The sequence below is a fragment of the Gadus chalcogrammus genome, chromosome 18, assembly GCF_026213295.1.
Source record: "Gadus chalcogrammus isolate NIFS_2021 chromosome 18, NIFS_Gcha_1.0, whole genome shotgun sequence".
NCBI lineage: Eukaryota > Metazoa > Chordata > Actinopteri > Gadiformes > Gadidae > Gadus > Gadus chalcogrammus.
The window spans coordinates 1885942-1894295 of NC_079429.1; the positions used below are offsets into that span (position 1 = coordinate 1885942).

Consider the following 8354-nt stretch of genomic DNA (forward strand, 5'->3'; position numbering starts at 1 on the left):
AGCATATTCTTAACTGAAACTGCACCTTAGAAGTCCAGAAAAAGCCACTTGATGACTTAATTTGGAGTCTGGGGCCTCTGACGCTAAGGTAATTCAATCTAGTTAACAATCCATTATGGACAGAAGGCCACTCTGGCCCTCTCCTCCCGATCAGATAACCCTGATGGCACTATGACCTGCCCCCCACCCCCACTCTCTGAACCTGGGTGGTACACCAGAGCTCTAGACTCCCAGACCAGAACCCCTACGCCCCTCGTGGGACTGCTGGAGCTCAGATATCAATCAGACCTCCATGGTAGGATGGGCGGCATGTGGAAGGACTCGTTAGGGTTAGTTCAGGGTTAGGATTAGACCCACTGAGACCCTAGATACTGAGAACCTAGTCACTAGGCACTGAGACACTAGTCTGAGACGCTAGTCACTAGTCACTGAGACGCTAGTCACTAGACACTGAGACACTAGTCACTAGACACTAGTCACTAGACACTGAGACACTAGTCACTAGACACTAGTCACTAGACACTGAGACACTAGTCACTAGACACTGAGACCCTAGACACTAGTCACGAGACACTAGACACTAGACACTAGACACTGAGACACTAGTCACTAGACACTGAGACCCTAGTCACTAGACCCTAGTCACTAGACACTAGTCACTAGTCACTGAGACACTAGTCACTAGACACTAGTCACTGAGACACTAGTCACTAGACACTGAGACCCTAGTCACTAGACACTAGTCACTGAGACACTAGTCCCTAGACACTAGACACTGAGACACTGAGACACTAGTCACTGAGACACTGAGACACTAGATACTAGTCACTAGACACTGAGACCCTAGTCACTAGACACTGAGACACTGAGACCCTAGTCACTAGACCCTAGTCACTAGACACTAGTCACTGAGACACTAGTCACTAGACACTAGTCACTAGTCACTGAGACACTAGTCACTAGACACTGAGACCCTAGTCACTAGTCACTAGACACTAGACACTGAGACACTAGCCACTTAAAACAAAAGAGACACTGAACACACCAGAGACATTATAGACACCAGAGACACTAGCCAATGGAGACAATAGCCAATGGAGACACAAGCCACTAGAGACACAAGCCACTAGAGACACAAGCCACCAGAGATACTACTCCTACACAAGGGAGACAGTAGCCACTATGGGACCGGCTGCAATTGTCTGTTCGCCACATGTGTAGGAAAGCCTTTTCCTATGCAGCGCCAGCAATGTTCTGTTCATGATTTTGGAACAGAACATTTGGCACAGGAGAGATTGCGTTTGTTCTTATGCATGTTCTTTTGTATGTCCTGTGCCACACAGGACATACAGGACATACTCATGCAAGTCATCCTTGGAAAATATACTTTAAACATCAATTGGTATTACCTAGATGAATAAAATAAATACAATACTTTTTCATGTAGTATTAGTAATTCATTTCATGCTGTTATTCTTGCTATGCAGGCCCTTGTCTAGAACAACATGTGTTTTAGCATGATGCAACAGGAAGCTAAAACTGTTCAAACTTTTTATTTTATGCAGAAATGCTCTATGAAAACATGCCTAAAGCCAACTATGCAAACTGCTTTTTGTTTGCTACTCCCGTGGTTCATTGGGAGTCATGCTGATGCAATGCATGCTGGGACACGTTTCTACAAAGCAGTTTTGTTCTGTCAACATATATTAATAAAGGAATATCCCAGAAGAAGGTGAGGTTCATGGTTTGCTAACGGGTTTTGTTTAATAAATATCCACGAAGAAGGTGAGGGTTATGATTTGAGAAGGGTTTGGTCAGAATCCTGAGAACATCAGAAATCTTTCACTCTTAACTAGCAAGGAATGTTCCCTCCGAGGGGGCCCGTAGGGGAGGCGGTGAGGGAGCACTGAGTGAGCAGCCACTCAGCTGGCTGACACACCTGACTCGAGGTATTCTCCCTGGGGAGCTGGAGAACCGACACATGATAGATCACTGTGTGCGTCCACCTGCTATGGCCACTTGTCTACTGGTCGCTTCTGATCTGGAATCTCAACAGGTGTATATTGGTGTCTTCTGGTCCCTCCTGATGTCTAGACTGGTGTTGAATTGTGTTCAATGATCTCTATGGTAGTATACATATACTGGTCTCTTCTGGTCTCTACTGGTGTCTAATGGTTTTGCTATTGTAGTATAGTGTGTACGGGTCTCTTCTGGTTTCTTCTGGTGTCTCTTTTTGGTCCATACTGGTCTCTAAAGTATCTGCTCTCTCTCTCTGTTTCGACCGGGCTCTTCTGGTCTCCATCGACGCAGGCTGGTCAATAATGACGTCTCCTGATGATTCTACCGATGTCTACGGCCTCTTCGAGTCTCGGCTGGTCGTTACTGGTATCTATTGATGTACCACCTGGTCTATATTGATGTATATTCAGTTCTCTGCTATTCTACTGGTCTTAGCTGGTGCACATTGATGTGTGTACTGGTCTGTCTCGATGGTTTCAGCAGTAGGCCCTAGATGAAGGCTATCCTGGTTTCATTACTACTGGAGGGGAGAGGATTGCATAGGATATGAGGAGAGGATCCGAGCAGAGGAGACGAGAGGACAGAGGGGATAGGAGGAAGGAGAGGAGAGGAGAAAGGGAGGAGAGGAGGGATGTGTCGATGGAGAGAGGAGGAGAGAAGAGAGCGAACAGAGGAGGAGAAAGAGGAGAAGAGTAAGGAGCGAGAGGGAACAGGAGAGTAGAGAGAAAAGAGAAAAAAAGAGTGAAGAGAAGGGCAGAGGAGATAGAAAGAGGGGGGGGAAGAGAGAGGAGAGGATGAGAAAGAGGGGGGGGAGAGAGAGGAGAGGAGAGGAGGAGAAAGAGGAGAGGAGTAAGAGAGAGGAGAGGAGGTGAAAGAGGAGAGGAGAGGAGGGGAGGGAGGGGGACAGAGGGCGGACAGAAGAGAGAGGAGCGGAGGAGAGGGAGAAGGGCCACTGTTTTCGATTAAGCTTCTGATGAAATAAAACCTGCTGTGCAAATGGAAGGGAAGGGTGGGGAGAGGAGGGGGTATGAGAGGAGGGGAGCGGGGGAGAGATGGGGAGGGGAGCCTCCCTGGGGGGCAGGAGGAAATTCTATTAGACTCTAAGAGGCCATTTATCTACTGTTCCTCCATCTGTCTCACCATCCAGTATGTCTCACTCCATCGAGCCTGTCTATTCAGTACACTATATATATAAAGAGAGAGAGAGGGAGACAGACATAGGGAGAGCGAGAGAGAGAGCGAGAGCGAGAGCGAGAGCGAGAGCGAGAGCGAGAGAGAGAGAGAGAGAGAGAGAGAGAGAGAGAGAGAGAGAGAGAGAGAGAGAGAGAGAGAGAGGGGAATCGATCAAGGCTGTTAGTATTGGCATCGGATAAGGTCAGACTGGTCCTTACAGCGGTTTCAAGATCACGAGCACTTAGCTACTGGTACACACTGTAACCTGGCTGGCTTATGGTACAGACTATGACCTGGCTGGGTTAGGGTACAGTCTAGGAACTGGCTAGGCTATGGTAGAGTAAATGACCGGGCTGGGTAATGGCACAGAGAATGATCGGATTTACAGGACGGGTTACAAAAATAGGGTTAGGGTTACATCAACATGTTGGAAGCTACACCCTTCATTTGTGGCGGCATTCATCCGTGCCATGCAACGACATATTGAGCCGCTCTTACGTTACTGGTGGATGACAGTGGATAGTGATTGAGCCTCATGGCCTTACAGCCTCACTGCTTCATAGAGCGATCTTAAAAATCGCTAGGAGGAACTCAATGCTACAACCAGAGCTGGAGGAGCAGAGCCTTCTCCTGAAGTGGGTGTGGGGGCTGGAGAAGGCCACTTCCGCACAGAAGGGGGAGGTTTGATCAGTGAGGGAAAACGTGAAGCCAGATTGAGGGAAGTTGAGGGAAGTTGAGGAGGACCCAGGTAAGATCCTCCATCCTCCCAGGAAGAAAAGGCTGCTGTTGGATTGGCTCTTTTTTTATTAAAATATAATTTTACAGCTGTCCCAATTTACTGAAAGGCGGCCATTCTTGCAGTACATTTCCAGAATGTTGAGTCTTACCCTCAACCACTCCGTTGTGGGGGAGAGGAGGGGTGGGCAAACCGCACACTGCAGACATTTAATATTATATGATAGTGTATAAATATTAAACAGGGTAGGGCTTCGATTGCAATTCATATCTCTCTCTCTCTCTCTCTCTCTCTCTCTCTCTCTCTCTCTCTCTCTCTCTCTCTCTCTCTCTCTCTCTCTCTCTCTCTCTCTCTCTCTCTCTCTCTCTCTCTCTCTCTCTCTCTCTCTCTCTCCCCCTCTCATATATATTATATGTCATATATTATGTACCATATTATATTGCCGGACCTCTGGTTGTACGGTAACCAGAAGCCATCAGAGCACCGTCACTTCAAAGAAGGGAAGAGAAAAGAGGCCGATCCACACCCTCTTGTCTAATGGGACCCCCCCGCCTGTCCCCCTGGGAGCTGTAATGGGAGTGTCCAGTTACCCTGTGGGCTGGAGCCATATGGGTTAGACCAAAGAGGTAGGGGGGGGGGGGGGGGGGGGGGGGGGGGGGAGATTTTACGTCTCCCTAAAATCTATTCTACCTGTAAACTCTGTCAGATGAAGAGCAGGGTATTGTTGAGGGGTTAAACTGCCTCTACATTTTAAACGTATTGAGGATACTTTAGATTGTTGCATAATTATTGCATAATGAGATACAGCCCTTAAATGTGTGGTATGTAAGAGCTATAAGTTATAGCTCTTGAACTCTATTCAAGGGCTATAACTTGAGTGTAATTTGTTAGAAATGCCGTAGCCATACATTAGCTATTAGTGAGTGAAATGCTCTCTTCTGGTTGACTGCGCCTGCCTCTTTGAGCCCATTTAGATTTAAGACCGCTCCTGTCTGATTTATGACCAATCAGGGCATCTCTTCCCTGATTGGTTTGGGGAATCTTACTTGCTAGTGAATCTTGTGCACTCGCAGTGTTGTATCGTAGCTCGACCACAGCATTGTGACTGCAATAATTCACATTGGCAGAGAAACCTAGGGAGGGTTCAGTATCCAAGTATCTAACCAATAATTTCAAAATAGCATTATAACATCTGGTATCAAAACATCGATTCAGTATCATAACATCTAGTAACATCTATCCAGTACCCTACCATCTAACCAGCATCATAACTAGTATCATCTTTCCAGTACCACACAATCTAACCAGCATCATAACATCTAGTATCTATCATCTATCCAGTATCATAACATTCACCTCGTATCATAACATCTAGTATCACCTATCCAGTATCATAACTTCTAGTATCATCTATCCACTATCATGACAGTATCATCTATCCACTATCATAACATGTCCAGTATCATAACATCTAGTAGTATCTATAGTATCAAAACATCTATCCAGTATCATAACATCTAGTATCATATAGTAACAAAACAAATATCCAGTATTACAACATCTCAAATCGTACCACCTAAACAGCATCTACACACATCTTACCGATCTGCTTCTAATTTAGACCTGCGCCCTGCAGATCTGATGTCTGGAACACAGGAAGGTCCGACGGTACCATCGACCAGTAAGTCAACCTCAGGTCTTTAGTTTCACGTTTGATTACTCCTTCCGAAGGCCAATCATCATTAACCTTAGATTAGAAGGCGAAATAAACATATAACATCCTTCACATTCATGCAATGGTTATGTACCTTCCACATATAATACAGTTTAAATACTATAATTATTGATAGTAAAATATGATATTATTACTATTTTATTATACTACTTATATTCAACTGCAATAATAAATTATAATATTATTTGTACACGTTATAATTAACTAAATACATCCCTATAATTATTAGACTGTACTAGGTTATTCTAAAACCATATTAGTCTAACTAAGTGGAGATAGGGTCGCTAGGTTGCACTGTAACCCGTTACTGCCCCCTGTTGAAAAGAAAAGCCATGCTCCATAAAGTGTATATCTACAGCCTATATATAACTATATATCTATAAAGTGATAATAATACGACTGCATTTGATCCATTTATCTTAATCTGTTGCTTCAAAAATCCTCAATGAATATCGAAAAAAGAGGAGATGTGACCCGGCCCGGAGGAAGCCCGGGGCCCCCGTCTGGAGCCAGGCCCAGACGGAGGGCTCGATGGCGAGCGCCTGGTGGCCGGGTTTGCCACGGAGCCCGGTCGGGCACAGCCCGAACAAACTACGTGGCAGCCCCCCTCTCTTCATCTCATGGGCCCACCACCTGTGGGAAGACCCGTTGGGGTCGGGTGCGCAGCCACATGGGTGGCAGCAAAGGTCAGGGGTCTCGACAGACCAGACCCGGGCGGCAGAAGCTGGCTCTGGGGACGCGGAACGTCACCTCGCTGTGGGGAAAGGAACCGGAGCTTGTGAGGGAGGTGGAGCGCTATCAGTTAGATCTGGTGGGGCTTACCTCCACGCACAGTCTCAGCTCTGGTACCGTACTCCTGGATAAGGGTTGGACTCTATTCTTCTCCGGAGTTGCCAAGGGCGTGAGGCGCCGGGCGGGTGTGGGGATACTCATAAATCCCCGGCTGAGCGTCGCGTTGTTGGAGTTTACCCCGGTAGACGAGAGGGTCGCCTCCCTGCGCCTAAGGGTTGTAGGGGGGAAAACTCTGACTGTTGTTTGTGCGTATGCACCAAACAGCAGCTCAGAGTACTCGGCCTTCTTGGAGACCCTGAATGGAGTCCTGTATGGGGCTCCAGTAGGGGACCATCCAAGCTGTGTACAGTAAGGATGGGACTCTGTTGACCTCAACTGAGGAGGTCGTCGGACGTTGGAAGGAACACTTTGAGGAACTCCTGAATCTGAATAACACGCCCTCTATGTTGGAGGCAGAGCTCGAGGTTGATGGTGTTTCGTCGTCAATTTCCCTGGTGGAGGTCACTGAGGTAGTCAAACATCTCGGCAGTGGCAAAGCCCCAGGGATTGATGAGATCCAGCGAGATATGCTAAAGGCTCTGGGTGTTGAGGGGCTGTCATGGTTGACACGCCTATTCAACATCGCGTGGGAGTCGGGTACAGTGCCAAAGGAGTGGCAAACCGGGGTGGTGATTCCCCTGTTCAAAAAGGGGGACCAGAGAGTGTGTGCCAATTACCGGGGTATCACACTTCTCAGCCTCCCTGGTAAAGTCTACTCCAAGGTGCTGGAAAGGAGGGTTCGGCCAATTGTCGAACCTCAGATTGAAGAGGAACAATGCGGTTTTCGCCCCGGACGTGGAACTACGGACCAGCTCTTCACTCTCGCAAGGATCCTGGAGGGGGCCTGGGAGTATGCCTATCCGGTCTACATGTGTTTTGTCGATCTGGAGAAGGCGTATGACCGGGTCCCCCGGGAGAAACTGTGGGAGGTGCTGCGGGAGTATGGGGTAAGGGGGTCTATCCTCAGGGCCATCCAATCCATGTACTCCCAAAGCGAGAGCTGTGTTCGCGTCCTCGGCAGCCAGTCAGTTTCGTTCTCAGTGGCTGCTGGTCTCCGCCAGGGCTGCGCCTTGTCACCAATCCTGTTTGTGATATACATTGACAGGATATCGAGGCGTAGTCGTGGTGGGGAGGGGTTGCAGTTCGGTGGTCGGAGGATCTCGTCACTGCTTTTTGCAGATGATGTGGTCCTCATTGGATCATCGGCCTGTGACCTTCAGCACTCACTGGATCGGCTGGCGGCCAAGTGTGAAGCGGCTGGGATGAGGATCAGCACCGCTAAATCTGAGGCCATGACTCCTAGCAGGAACCGATGGATTGCTTACTCCGGGTAGGAAATGAGTCCTTAGCCCAAGTGAAGGAGTTCAAGTACCTTGGGGTCTTGTTCGCGAGTGAGGGTACTATGGAGCGTGAGATTGGCCGGAGAATCGGAGCAACGGGGGCGGTATTGCGTTCGCTTTACCGCACCGTTGTAACGAAAAGAGAGCTGAGCCGCAAGGCAAAGCTCTCGATCTACCGGTCGATCTTCGTTCCTATCCTCACCTATGGTCATGAGGGCTGGGTGATGACCGAAAGGACGAGATCGCGGGTACAAGCGGCCGAGATGAGTTTTCTCAGAAGGGTGGCTGGCGTCTCCCTTAGGGATAGGGTGAGAAGCTCAGCCATCCGTGAGGAACTCGGATTAGAGCCGCTGCTCCTTTACTTAGAAAGGAGTCAGCTGAGGTGGTTCGGGCATCTGGTAAGGACGCCCACTGGGCGCCTTCCTTGGGAGGTGTTTCAGGCACGTCCAGTGGGGAGGAGACCTCGGGGAAGACCCAGGACTAGGTGGAGAGATTATATCTCAACACTGGCCTGGGAACG

General features: G+C 48.4%; 1 protein-coding gene across 1 annotated transcript in view; it reads right to left on the minus strand.

Annotated features, from left to right (window-relative positions):
- Positions 1 to 8261: 8261 nt before the first annotated feature.
- spop (speckle type BTB/POZ protein) overlaps positions 8262 to 8354 on the minus strand; it is a 10733-nt gene continuing 10640 nt past the window's right edge. Inside the window, exon 10 of the mRNA XM_056576908.1 lies at positions 8262 to 8354. This exon is cut by the window's right edge and continues 2037 nt beyond it. The gene's annotated coding sequence lies outside the window, so the exon portion shown is untranslated.